The sequence below is a fragment of the Rhinolophus sinicus genome, linkage group LG10 (assembly GCF_036562045.2).
Source record: "Rhinolophus sinicus isolate RSC01 linkage group LG10, ASM3656204v1, whole genome shotgun sequence".
Taxonomy (NCBI): Eukaryota; Metazoa; Chordata; class Mammalia; order Chiroptera; family Rhinolophidae; genus Rhinolophus; species Rhinolophus sinicus.
Window position 1 is genome coordinate 49,251,939 of NC_133759.1, and position 15,018 is coordinate 49,266,956.

At 42.1% G+C, this 15,018-nt stretch overlaps 1 protein-coding gene across 3 annotated transcripts in view; it reads left to right on the top strand.

Moving 5' to 3' along the window:
* The window catches only part of CACNA2D3 (calcium voltage-gated channel auxiliary subunit alpha2delta 3), an 829,919-nt gene that overhangs the window by 553,705 nt on the left and 261,196 nt on the right, over nt 1-15,018 (top strand). The window lies entirely within an intron of this gene.

Here is a 15,018-nt window from a genome sequence, read left to right on the forward strand (position 1 = left end):
AGGACACACCCCCATCCTGATCGACCCCTCCAGGGGAGTTAGCATAGACCACAGTGACACACAGAAGGGAAGCAAAAAATTCTTTTAGAATCAGTGGGAATGTGACCATTTAAAATAATGAGAATTCATTACCAAGGCCTCCTGGCCCTCCCCTTTGCTAGTAATGCTCTTCAGTCTGCAATTTGTAGGAACTTTCAAACCCATTTAGTTGCATTTGCAAATTGGACCTGTGTCCCTCGTCCTTACCTCCCACTAAGTCCAACTTGGAGAAAATGCTTTGCATTTGATAAATTACACATTTGTTTCAGTTTCCCATCTAGGAATGGCACCTAGGCCATTTAGGAGTCATTTAGGTGATTGCTTTAAGCTACAACATCTTACTGCCTAGAAGCAATTACTCAGGGGGTCCAAGCCATCATAAGGAAGTTGTTGGGGCTTGGAAACTGAATTTACAGTATTTTCCCAAGACACCACTGCATATCAAAGAAGTTCAAATCGTCAAAACAAAAAGACACACATAAAGAGAAACATAAACCATCCTGCTGGGTTGCGGAACTGAGAATGCCATCTGCATTACATGGCATGGAGGAAACTGATTACGATGGGACCTCTATTTCATAGCAGATGGGTTCATTAAATTTAATAGCCTCCAGAGCCTTTAGAAACCGTGTTAAAAACATGTGGAGCATGCTGTGACACTTCACTTCTGGCCCTGCAGTCATTTTAACTCTGGCACAGACTATAAATATTATAGTACTTGATTTCCATTGAAACAGATTACTATTATAATTATTATTATTATTATTATTATTATTTTAAATTTTATTTTGCCACGAGATGGTGATGTTAAAAAATGAGTGCATTCTTGATTGCTGGTACCATTTATATTCATCCAAATATTTTTTTCTTCCCTTTGAGTCTAGATTTCTGTTTCTTTTTTTTTTTCCCTAAGCTTAACCTTCTTTTCTTTGAGTTAGTGTTACAAAACTATGAATCAAAAGTATAAAATTATTATCTTCAGGGAAGATATATTAACACTCTGTATGGATGACAGTCAACTAGTAGAAAAGCTTAAGGCTAAAAATGAAAGTTAGATTTCAAGTGGTTTTTTTCAGATTTTTAGATTTATTATTGTTTCTGCTATTGTGGCATAATAATTTACAATTGTCTATAATGAAAGGAAAGCCTCTAGAAATAGATTTAAGACCTTATAGAAATGGATAAGACCATTAAGTCTAAATAATCATTTAGCATGATAGATTATTCAGCGTTCTTTGTTAGTAAGTGACAGCGCCCAACTCTAGCCAAGGTCAAAAAGGAATTTGTTGACTCTTGGAGCCAAGACATCTATATAGTTTTGTCTTGAGGCATGACTAGATTTAGGGTTCAGTTCCATGTTATTTAGACTTATCCCTTGATTCTTACTAAGTTAATTCCCAGGCAGTTTCTCTCTACAGGGTAGTAGCGATGGCCTCTACCATCCATTAGATTTCATTATGTTTGTAGTCCTTGCCTCCTTTACTCTTATGGTATCTATGTCAAGCCTAGGATAGGCCTGTTTGGGTCAGAACCCCATACTGAGAAGTTAGATGGAGCTACTAATTGATATCCCAAATCTCACAGAGTGGGGAAGAAACCAGTCTCAAAGAAAATGGATACTGGGAGGACTGAGAAGTAGCAAAGTCCTCCATAGCACTTGTTTGTAGAACTCAAAATAATCCAAGCCAAAGATCGTGTATCCCATCAGTATGGTACTCATTTTGGTACCATTTTTTAACCAGTGGTGCTCTTTATCTAGTCAAATACTTCCATGGACCCTTCATATATAACATGTACAGAGGCAGAGCTGCTCTGGTAGATATCGGGGTGAAAGTACAGAGCATAAGGGAGAATCTGAAGCACTTTTTGTGCTCTTTCCTGGCATTGCAGAGCCTGGGTAGGATCCTGAGTAATCATTGAGTCAACCTCTGAGAATGGCAAAGTGGGATTTTCTGCTGTAGATGATCTGTTGTGCCCGGAGTTTACAACAAGGTACTGGTCTGGGTCTAGTTAGGGAAGATGGTTATGGGGATGGGCAGGCTGTGTCTGTGGTTGTATTAGAAAACCAAAGTGGAAGCGTTCTTATAATGATACTACTAATATTTCATAATATTTCTGCCTTATTTCTCTTCTTTACTGCAGATAATCAAAAGTTGACTCACCATACTTTAATCACTTCTTAGAAAACATTGGCTCTAGGCGGAGAACCCACTCACGCTAGGAGAAACTTATTAGATGGATATAGGAGCAGCCTCAGCAGAGGCCAGAATCATCAAGAGAATAGGAAATCATCTTGAGCAAACAATCGCTTCCTTTGTTCCTTCTTTTTGGAGCCACACGGCCTTTTGCCTGTGTTTGCCACCTCACATGTCAGCTGTATTTTTTATATTCTCTGTGAACTAGTTCTCTTGTCTCCCCTCACTCGTGGGTGAAACATGGTCCCCTCCAACTCTACTTTATATGACATCCCAGTTCAAACCAAGCAGAGATTAACTCAGTGTTTGTGTATCTGAGTTCATGTCTGAGCAAATTACAGAACTTGCTCTAGCCCATGGTTCCTTCCATTGAGTCAGATGCCTGCCCCTTAACCAATCAGCTATGGCTGGGGAAGGGTCATGTGACACAGGTCATATGATAAAAGCAGATCAGCCAGGCCTGTGGATAATAGATTATGTAAGAAAAAAGTATGGGTGGGAGGAAATGGCTGGAGTCTGAAGTAGTTGGCATTTCTAGACTTTTCTATCTAAGGCTTCGGTAAGTTGTATCTCCAGCTGGGCTCTAATATTAACTCTCGGGAATATGTCCTCTTTCTTCTTCTCTGAGCCCCAGGCTCATGGCTTCCTTTTAGCCCCAATTGCTCCAACAAGTGTCCCCCCAATCCTCTCCCTGCCTCCCACGTCTTTGACCCTGCCTTTCCTCCACCCAACATCCTGCCTCATGGGTGGTAGGAACCCCTCTCTCTTGTGCTGTCTGAGAGCTGAGCGAGGTATTTTGGACATCACAACCAACTTTGTGCTGCTTTTTCCACTTTCACAGCCCAGATATTTAGGCAATTTAGATTCTCAGAGCTGATTCTCACGCTTTGACATGGTTTAAACAAAAATGAGCACATTCCTCTTATTATCAACATGAAGAATAATTAAAATAATCCCAGAGAACCAGGCTGTGGTTTGATATCAGATGCTAGTTGCTCTTCTCTTGCTAGAGAAAGAACTTCTTCCACGTAAAATATTTAATTCTTTTGCTCTTATTCCATAAGGATTATTGTGCCAGTGATAAATGTGTTGTCTGTCTGTGCAGCTAGGGCTTAAAGATACCGTACGTAAGAATATTTCACCTGACTTGTGCTCTTATGCTGCTTCTATTTAAAAATGGCAGAAGGCCGCTCCTTTGCCTCCTCTTGCTCTTAAAAGGTTATTCCTTTATGGCCTTTCACACCTGCTTCTGAGAGAGATACAGGAGTCAGGAATCTCCTTCAGCCTTATTCTGCTGATGATGCTCAGTGCCAGTTCCCCTGGGGAAATTCTCTCTTGTTCTGAACACAGAAAGGACAAGCAAAGACAATTGTTTATTCAGGCAAAAGGAACATGTTTTCGAATCAATTTCCAGTACGTTTAATGAAAACATCTGAAACATCAACATCTTTGCCAATTGATGGAAACAACTATTCAACACTCTAGTCATTGATTTCTCTTCTGAAGTGACCAAATTAAGGGGGGGGGGGGGCTGAGATGAAGCAAGAGCTGAGCACCATCCCAGCCTGTTTCTCTTTCCCTTTGCCCCCTGTTAAAGAGCATTTCTTTGCATGGGAAGAATCCTTCCTATGAGGAAGACAGGTGTCAAATGCACTGTGTGGTCATCAGTTGGTCCAGTAGAAGGGACGCATGGGCAGGACTGCCCTCACACCTTACAAGGACAAGGCCATCATGAGACCAAATTAGATGACTTTCTGTCTGCTTTGTAAAGCATTTCAAGGCCCAGTTTGAAAGGGTTTCACAAATGGTTGAGCTATTTTCGTTGTCAACCAGTAAGCCAGAGGATCTAAAAATGCAGGTAGGATCACCACTGGCTCAAAATCTTCCCGGGGAACCTAAAGTTTAGGCATTTGAATCACTTGGTAACCTGATCCCTGTTTACCCTCAGTCTTTCCTTTCCCCATTCAGTGCGACCACCCAGCCTTCCCCTACTCACAAACCCAGTCTCAAGAACGACCCCTGATATTCTCCAGTACCTAACCACTGCACCTGTTCTCTCTGCAAGAACCAGCCGCTTCCTCCTATCCCATCTGGAAGCCTCAGGGCTTATTATCCCTTGTGCTCAGTTTCATCACCGTCTCCTCTGGGAAGCCCCGCCTGATCCCCTCTGATCCACCCCACCCCCCCGATCTAGAGTGGGGTCCTCATGATATGCTTCCAAAGCATTTAGCACCGTCCTGGAACTTTTTGTCCTATATAAAAAAGTTCCATATCTTTTATCCAACTGAATTATAAACTCTTTGTGGAGAGGCACGATGTCCTGTTCACTCTGGTCCTGAGTTCAGGGATGGGCATATGCAATACTGGGCTGTAGGAATCTCATAGATTACACGTCTCAAGGTTAGAGAGCATCTCAAAGTATCTATGTTTCGTAGATGTCAGGTGAGAATGGCACCATCTCCAACATTTCAGTGAGTCTGCTGCAAAGTTGCTAAAGGCCCTCTTGGTTATACACACGGTCAGTGGATTCATCTTGACCACATCACTGGGATTCTCTCTCAGGCAGCCACCACCGCCAATCCAAGGAAGCATTTGCCACTTACATCAAAGGGGTCTGAATTCGTGTGTGCATGCTTTGAGGAGCTAGGATAATGGAGTTCTGAATGGCAAACAGGGTTTAATATCCGCTATGTCCTGGTTAAGATAAAATTGATGGTGCTTTTGCCATATACAATTTCATGCTACAAATACTTACCTACTGTTAAAATACAAGAATTTTGTAAATGGTATTGATGCTGTTGGAATCATATCTGATTCTTGGGCATACATTGGGCATTCGCAGAATCTTTAAAAATAACCGCTTACATTTGTTTTTCATTTCCTGGCTTTCAGTGTGCTTCCCTATATATTGTCTCCAAGTGTCTTACCATGGTCAACAGAGCCTCAGCATCACTGGCCACTCTCCCCTCACTCTCGAAACATCAGCCATGCTGGTTCCCTTTGTGGTGCTTTAGCATCCCCAAACTTTCTCCCTCCTCCAGGCTTTGGAACATGCTTCTCCTTCTGAGCGGGAAACATGGCGCTTCCACTCTGCTCCTGTCCGGAAGGAGAGACTCTTTCCCATTCTCCAAGTTGTAGCTGGAATGTTATTCCTCATGCACCCATTGACTTTCCACCACAGATCTCTATCCCTTTTCTTCACAGAAGTTGTAATCATTTGTAATTATTTCAATGAAGTCCTTTGATATTTTTTTTCTCTTGAAAAATTATTTTTTGTCTGTCTTCCCAAAAATAATGGGAGGATGGGGGCAAGTCTATATTGGATCCCTATGACCCAGTACTGTGCCTGGCACATAGTACTACACACTCAGTAGCTACACCGAGAGGCTAAGGGGCTTGTTCTTAGTCATACCACCAATTTACTTTTACTGTTCACTGGTTTGTTGTTCCCAGTCAGCGCTACACTTCTCCTGAAAAGATACAATGAGGCACCAAGAATTAGGGAAAAAATCATTAAGAACATTGACTACAAAGTGGATGGTGGTGCCAAGATGGAGTTTAAAATATTTTCCCCAAAGTGCAAATGTGATATTTGTCCTTCCTTTTGAAAAATCTATCTGAATGGTCAAGTTCAGGTCTGAAGCAACTGATTTTGATGAATGCCAACTTCATCTACTCAGGGAGAGTTACTGATTTTAGATGGAAGAACAGGGAACTTTCGGGGGTGAACCGGAGTTCTGTAATGCTCCGTTTTTGTGCATGTTGTTAAAAGCAGTATGTTGGGCAAAGGGTTGATTGCTTAAGGCACATTGTTTATACTACATTACTTAGGTCTGATGGAAAAGTTCCTAACAGTGGTTTTCTTGCTAAAGATACGGTTTATGGATGAAGAGTGGAATGTGATTTTTTGGTAGGGTATCATCATAATTTAGGTGGACTCCAAAGAAACTTGATATTGGGAGAGGCCAGGAAAAATATTCAGGTCCATGGAGCTTCTTTAGCATTAGCACTCAATTCTCCATCAAAATACAAATGCTGTCTGCTTTTAATTACCGTCCTTATTCAAGCCAAGTTAATTACTCTGGGCCAGACTGGAAAGGAAAATTCCCAGAAAGTCTGATATGATAGAATGGTAGTGTGTTTTCTGAAGAAGATACTGAGAAATCCTTAATGAGTTACTGTTTCAATATAATTTTTGCAACAGAATACTAAGGGAATAGGGGGAGGGAATCATAGATTTTTGGCAGCTGTTGACCATCCTAGCCCTAGACAATCTGCTTCTTATTTAGTTTACTGTTATGTAAAAGCATGGAATTCTCAAGTTAAGAAATATTGATCACTGCATGACAATACATATGTAACAAAACTGTATTGTATTGAAAAAGCTCTCCTTTTAGAGTGAGATTACTGACTCTCTTTTGTTATTAAAATGTGTGGATCTTTTTACTTAGAAAATAATGTGGTTTTGTTAAACATAAGTTATTTAAAGGTTAAAATAATCTTAATTTTTAACTATTAATATTATTAAGAACAGATTTTCAACCAAGTACAACTAAATGCAAGGCAAGAACAAACTTGGAAAAGAAAATCGGCGGCTGGGAATGCAGAAACACATGGAGGGCTGTGTCTTGGCCACAGCACATAGGTTCACAGCAGCCCTTTGCTGGGTTGGCAGAACCATACATTTTTGTAAGGTCTGTTGATTTCCCCAGACTTCATGGAATCCAGATCAAGTTTGTCCATTTCCCATTTCTCTTGCGATGATAATCCAACCTCAGACTGAAGCAGGAGACTGAGTATATGGACTTCATGGCCTACTTAGCCAGCTGGATTGCCTCTCTCTCTAGCTGTCAGCACACACGAGGGTTTACTCTTCGGCCATCATTGTTCTGGGGACACTTGTGAAACCAGAGGAACAGGTACCTAGTTCATTGACCAGACCCTACCAAGTTGAAGGACGGTCCCTATGCTGGGCACGAAGGTGTCATAGCTTTCATTTTTTGGAAATACAGTTTGCGTCCTTGTAATGAACAATCCAAGCCAGTTAGGTAATTTTAAATTATTAAATTAATTTTGGTTGTTCGTGGTAGCCTCCAGCGTTGAGTAGTGAAGGCTTTACATTCTCTCCCTCAGAATCTTGTTACCAGGCTATGGTGAAAACAAAATCTCAGACAAATTCTGTCATCCATACAAACATTTATTACCAGCATTCACAAGAGCCAACTAACTGTTGTGAAAGCTCAAGGAAGCCCCAGCTCTCTATCATTTTAGTGCTTCTGATGACATCTTGCATCAGAACAAAGGCATCGTTTACAGGAGTCAGTCAACGTTCTACTTGGAGTCAGCTGACTGAGAAGCCTGAGTCAGCAGCTGAAGACAAGGTTGCTTGACATTCAGGCCCGGGACTCTATTCCTAAAGACAGGGGCCACTGAGCTCCCCAAGTCCTTTTGTGGCTTCACACAGGGAAAAGCAGGGAGGGACTCTGCAATTCATTGGACCAGTCCACACAGAGTAGACACCTCCAATTGACCAGTAAAAAAAAATCATTTCTAATGTCCATCATGGTAATTGCCAAAAGCTCTTGTGTTGGTCAGAAATAAATAGTTGTAACACATCTCACCTATTACTTAAATATTAATAAGCCAGAATGCATATTCCTGATTAGGTCAATTGACTGCGTCTGAGATACAGTGAAAATGAGCACACACATTCCTATCACATTTATGAAGTGTGCTACCGTAAATTACATGCCACATCACAGCATTATATACTAGATGCAATCAAGGTTTATTCTTTGCAAAATGGTAATAATGATATTGCTGATCTCATAGAGTTGTGAATATTTAAAAAGGTGATATTGATTAGCACCGTGCTAGGCACATGGTCCTCTATAAATGCTAATCATTATTATCTAGAGATTCAGAATAATATTATTACTTATTGTTCTATGCATACAGCCTTGTGGAATTAATTATGCCTTGTTTTTTTTTTTTTTGTACTTGCTAAAAAAGTTACAGTCTCAGAAGAAAGGGGATAAAGAGGCTGGTACGTGTATTCTCCTTCCCAGCAGGAAGGCATCCCCAAGTCACGTCAGTCCTTGCAGCTGTGCACCCTACCCTGAGTGGTGTGTCCAGCTTGTCCTGCCTGGAAGCTCCATTCCATGCTTGGGAATGAAAAAGAAAAAAACAAAAAACAGTCTACTGATATCATTGCCCCCGGTTCTCTCAGATGTCTTTCCGGCCGTATCATTTAGAAACAACTAGAGTAAAAAGTAATCACAGTGCTGGAATCTGCCTTGCCCCTGCTAATCTAATGCGGTGGCTGGTGGGTATGAACCAGGAAGCTTGTGAGGGAAAGCTGGGCTATGAGAACGAATGGTGATTTTCAGAAGCATCTTCCGAAAGATGCTGCAGGCCAGGCCTCATTTGAGCAGCACAGTAAGAATGATTGGGATGCTAGAGCCACCAGTATGGGGCAGTTAAATGCACCTGTGCTCAGTGCCTCTGCATCCCTGCCAGGTAGGTCCTATGGTCTCCATTTCCAGAGGAAGCTGAGTCATAGGGAAATAGAGAATTTGCCCAAGGAGATGGGACACTTAGTGGAACAAATAGGATCCAAACCTAGGTTGCCTGCCTGGTGTGAGGTCTGTTCTCTGATGCAATGTTGCCCTTGGGTAGGTCTGACATATGTGCCTGAGCGCTGAGGAGGATCAAGCCCCCCAGATTGCTTTGTGTTGTGCCAAAGTCTTTCAAATGCCTGCTGTGTGATTAGAAGTGTCCTTGGGTTCCCACATGCCTGAGTTATACTGCTTCTACTGAATTTTGAAAAACTCATGGTGCCTGCTTTGAGCTGTGAAGACCCAGGAGCTTGACTTGTCCTGAATCATGTTCCCCATAGTGTTGACAACCCAAGATAGGAAACCGTAAATTTTGCAACACAGATCTCTCATATGGAGAGTTCTCTGTGCTATATTAAGTGGTAGAAGGAAAACTCAGCTCATCACCCTATACAAAAAGCCACAGCATTCCTGGGCTTAAATCTTGAGTCAAAACAATTCTATTTCATGGACTTTTAAATATCCTGGAATTTGCATTTCGAATGTGTTATACATCACAAAAGGATTTTGATGGTGTTATCACAGCAAACACTGTAATCACATCCTATAATTTCTATAACTCCATCGCTGTCACTATGTCAGAATCATGATATGTTATTCCTGATACACACAGCCTCTCTCTTACAGGATATTGAGCATCCTGAATCAGACTCCTTGGGGGCACTGGTAATGACTTTGAACAGAAAAGTCTGGCAACCTTGATGGGTAGTCAGGCGAGTCAAGCAGTGAGTTAATAAGTAGATCAAAACTTTAAGTACACAATTGAACAAGTCAAAGTGTTCTGAAGGCAGGCTGCAGTGGGGTGTTTGAACCTAGGAAAGGAAGGTCACCAATCCGGGAGCCCTGCATTAAACAGAGCAGCGGAGATCTGTGCTCACGTTCAAGGCCTTCCCAGTGGCCTTCCAGCTAACCTTGGAGCGAGATGGTGTCTCAGAAACTTGCCTCCAGGTTGAACCGCTGATCAAACATTGCTTTGGAGGGGAAGCAGTGACGTCATCAGACCTTTCTTTACTGAACTTTTACTGCTTTTTCTTCCCCCAAATAATCAACTTTTAGCTGCTTTTCCTTTTTAAGAATAAATGATCAAATTTACCCTCTTTCCTCCATATCCAATCACTGCCAGTGTTCACCTCCAAATCAGAGTTCCTCAGTAAAGATGTGGGGCCACTCAGATGTAAAAATATGGCCTCAGGGCAGTGCCTGGAATGAAAGAGGGGGCAGAATGAATTTGCTCTGTATGAGAAAATAGGACAAATGAAAAAACAGGTCTGTCTCCTGAGACAATAGAGGGGACAGCAGACTCAGCAGGGGGATGGGGGTGGGGGGAAAGTGGCTGACTCCAGATGGACAAAGTGACTCGAGGTCTTTTCAAGGACAGGGGTAGCTCTTACTTAATATTATGTTGTTTTCTTCACTACAGTGTAACCCCCTGCCTCTTACAGAAGTTTACCACATTTTCTCGAAGGCATCAGAAGAAGGGTGTTGGAGGGAATCCTGGGAAAGTTCCAATTTTCTACATCTTTAACCCCTAGGGAAGGGTATGAGGAGGGTGCCTGTGGGGGTGTTGAGGTCGTCCCCAGACAGGAAGAATGTAAATATATGGGGGAAACGAATGGAAGACAAGTGCTATTTTAGTGAGGTTTATTATATAGACGCAATCCCCTGCAGTATCCAGGGTGATAAGAGTATTTCCCATGATTAAGAGTCATGTCCTATTCCTGGCATGGGAGAAGGAAGGGGGAAATCTTCAAAAGGGAAATTTATACTCAGCCTTTAGCCTGAAAAGGGTAGGGGAGGGTAGAGAGCTTTTCCTGAGTGTACGGTTTCTCATTTGCTTTCAGCTCAAAATAATCCTCATGCCAAAGTGACATATTTTGGAGTGGTATGCTCTGATCCCCTCCAGGTAAAATAATCTCCACTTGGGGGAACATGATTTGATTCTCAGTGTAGTTGAATCTACTTGTCTAACACTTATTCATTCTTCAAGTCTCTATTACGTACTTACTTCTCCCTTCCCTGCTCTAGCTTCACGGCCCAGTATTGTTATCTTTAGTTTACGCCTAGGTCTCCAGTTTGTAACATCACAGTACGGAGTGATAACCAAGTCTCATGTCCTCTAGTCTTCCCCAGCCCAGGGGTTGATGCTTAGTAGATAGTTTGTGGATACATAATTAACCAAGAACTACATTATTATAGGTTTAAAATGAAAAAACAAAAGTGAATGTGATGTTTATCACTCAGTTGTATCCCAGTGAATAGTTTGCAATTTTGCCATTTCGCAACCATCTTATCCATTCGTAGTTAAAAAAAAAAAAAAAATCACAACAGATTTTACATATGGAATATTAAAACTGGGGACAGATACAGTGCCACCTCCAAGAGCATGTGTCTTATTTATATTTGCATGTGGCCAGCATACCCAATGTGCATATGAATGTTCATTGTGTCATTAAGTGAATGAGTTCGTGAATGTATGACCTATGCTTGTTATCTTTTATTATATTAGATTTTTAAATTTTCCAATATGGAGATGTGGAAGCCATTGTTATTTGAAAGAACTCTGTGGGTTTTATTCATTAATTTCAATTACCAAAGAGGAAGATGAAAACAACCAAATTTTACCATTGCCACATGTTTCAGAGTGTTTCTTTTCTTGTGGGTGTTTCATGCACACGCATACTTGTATTTGAGTGTGTTTACAAAAGTCACAACGCATTTAATGACAATTACGCAACTAAATTCTGAAGTAGCTCATCTGAGTTAGTTATAGGTAACAGGCAATCAAGGTAACACTATGACCCGAACCTCTTGGATTACACCACCTTATCAGTCCAAATCCATTGCTTCATAAAATCTGTGAGGCCCCTACCATTAACTTAGGACACAGGTTTTTTTGTTTAATCTAAATCACCATGAATCTTTAATTTTCTCTTAAGTATATGGACCAGAAGCACAAATGATTTGTGTCTATGTAACTGGAAGGTAGCTACTTATAGTCTTCTTTCTCTTAGCAATTCCCTACTTCTTAATGTTGGCTTCTGATGATAACCATTGTAAATTTCTCTGTCCCCAACACTGTTACTGTAGGTGCCATGAATTTCTTTATTAATGGGAATCCTGCTGTATTCTGTGACTCCATGTGGTCTTTAATTTTTTAACCATCACATCTCATGTGTCAATCATAACATAGCTGTGGGTCATAAGGGCTTTGAAAATCCTTTTATTTTTGCACCAATATTGGGCATTCATGATCCGAAGGAAGGGTGTTCCTCAACGTAGTGAATCATTGTCTACCACTTCTCAGTCAGCTTGGCTGATTCCCCCTACAGGCTTTGCCCGAATACCCCTTGCCTGATTGTTCAGGAAAGTCCCACTACTCAGTGTCTAAGTGTGGGGGAAGATGTGTCAGGGTACCCCAATACCTTTGTGCCCTCAACTCTCCTGATATCTCTGCAGTGATTGCTTTCCTCTTAATGTCCATTGGAGGAATTCTCAGAGGTGTCTCAAAAAATCGCTTGTGAAATTCTCCCAACGAAGATGAGGGCGAAGCCTGGGGATACCAAGGAACTGACCTTTGTCCCTCTGAACTCTATGCTATCAGTGACTACCCCCCCAGAATGTCTGAGGCCCTTGACCATTGAATGGACACTGGAAAAAGAATCACTGAACTTGGAGTTTGAAACCTGAAGTTCAAGTCTTGGCTCCACTGCTTACTGGCTGTGTGCCCTTACATAAATCACTTTGCTTTTCTGGGCCTCAGTTTCCCTATTTCATAGGTCAGACGCTATGTGAGCTGTAATGTGTGACAAAAAATTAAGGTATTGATAATGTGGAGCTTAAAAAATTCACGTTATGATAGCCATGGCAGTAATGACTCAAGGGACTGAATTTGCCCCAAGTAAATACTCCCCGATATTTACTTCTAAAAGGTTTCTCCATTGATTCTCAGTATCTGGTATGTAAGAGACATTTACTAAGCTTTAGTAAGTGAAAAAACACATACCATTCCCTAGGTCCCTGCAATACTGATTGAGCAACCCAAAATAGTGAAAATTGCATCCACATTTATTGAATACTCACTCTTGTCCAGGCACAGTTCAAAAAACTTGACACATAACTGTATGTCAAATTATCTCTAAATAATGTAGCATTAATATCACGTTTAATTGTAAAATTAAATATGTCATGAAGCATAAATATATAAATCTTACAAGATAGGTGCTACCATTTTCTCCATTTGCAGATGATGAAACCGAAACATTGAAAGGTTGAATAACTTTCCCAAATATCCTTTAGAGGTATTTGTTTTAAGAACAACAACTGTTCTTTCTGCAGTGGAAGGTAAATGTTTTAAAATGAAACCGGTGAATTATCTGAGCATTGATGCACTTGCCCTCGTCCTGAACACCCCTGGGCTGCTTTCTGCCTAAATATTGAGTGATGTGATGCTGACTTGCCATTGGGATAACCAACAGGAGACTGCTGGCCCTGTAAAGTTACCAGCCCGCAGTTGGTTCTGAGTAAGGTTTGTGAGCACATCCAAGGCCCAGGTTCTCTCAGATCTGTGTGCACTGACACATTCAGTAAGTTGGCTGGGAAAATCCATGTGGCTACAGCCAAACCAAACTGTTTTGCCAAGCGTGCTTTCTCCCTCACCCTTAATTGAGAAGCCTATGGTTATTTGGATGGAAATTTAATCTGTGCCTCTGATTCATTTACTCATTACTCATTAAACTGCTATTTAGTTCTAGCTGTATGCGCTGCTAGAGCTTTCTCTAAAGCTCCTCTAAACCAAAGTGAATTATGGCCATGTTCAGTGAGACCAGTTTGAGTCACATCTAAAGTGAACGCGAGCTGGGGCTTGAGGGTTCTGCCAGTGAGGCTGAGGGAGAGAAGCAAACAGGCCTGGCAGGCAGCAGCACTGAGCCCTCTGTGTTCAGCTACGCCCCCTTTGTTCTCCCAAAGAATTGCAATGTGGAGATTTTGGAGAAAGGACCAAACAAACTTCTCATAGAATGAGGAATGTTTGCTCTTTCCTTTTTAATAAGGTATTTGTGTCACTTTTGCAGGTGGCAGGGGTGTACCATGCTGGCTAAGAAAACAGCCCTGGAGCCAGAGGGCCTGGGTTCCAAGGCTCTGCCACTTAGCAGATGTGTCATCTGGGACTGTTTGCTTAGCCCTTCTGCGCCTGTAGTGTCATCATATATCAAAGGGGAATAATGACAGACTCTGCCCCGCGGATTCTGCAGGGATAACTGATGCAGTGTCCTCTCCCCGGGACGGGCCTTCTCCCCTCTCACCTTCTGGTTTAGAGGCTGCCACTACAAACCACCAATTTATCATCTATTAATATGTGTTGTTTATCATGCACGTCAGAGAGCGCAAAAGTGAATGTTCCCAGGGACCAGGCTGGTGAAGGGAGTGTGTGTAGAACTCTGGGTATAAGAAAACAGGGAATGGAGTGATGACCTATCGCACACGCATGCCATCTCAAGGTATTCATTTCAAACACTTTAAAAACACCCGATGGCCAAATGAAACTCTACAGGCATAGTCTGTGGGGGCTGGAAATTCCTTATGCCTGACTATGCCATTCACAGCTTCTTCTTTGTCCCCTTTCCCTCCTGCCCTCCAGAATCCACTTCTGTCTTCCTCAGTTACTGAAGCCCCTGGCACCTCCCTTCCTGTAAACCAGAACTCTGGCAGCTAGAATAGCAACGGGACACATCGCAGGCTCTCAGCACTTAGAACTCCCCTTTCACATCCATTGGCGCTCCCACCTCCGGAGCCTGATCTTCCTGCCGCTGTGCTCCTCTTGCCACATGGAGCAGGCACTGCTTGGTGTGTTGGGCAGTCCTGTGGCAGCAGCCAACCATCTAGAAAGGCCTTTTCTTTCTTGACTAGGCTCAGGGGTGTCTCTGTTGCTAGGCAGTGCCAGACAAGGGAAAAGGGATTGTAGAATCTCAGATCGTCTGACCCAAAGCTCAGAAGCCTGGCTTCTGTGGTACCCCTCACCGTACATTGCTTACCAGCCGATGCCTCTGACAACTTGAAGATGTTTCTGTCTAGTCTTGATCCTTGTACTTTTAATTGACTTTCTGTTATAGACAGTCTGTGACGTTCCTCAGAGAGGAGTTTATTCCTCTGAGCTCTGCTCACTCAGCAGA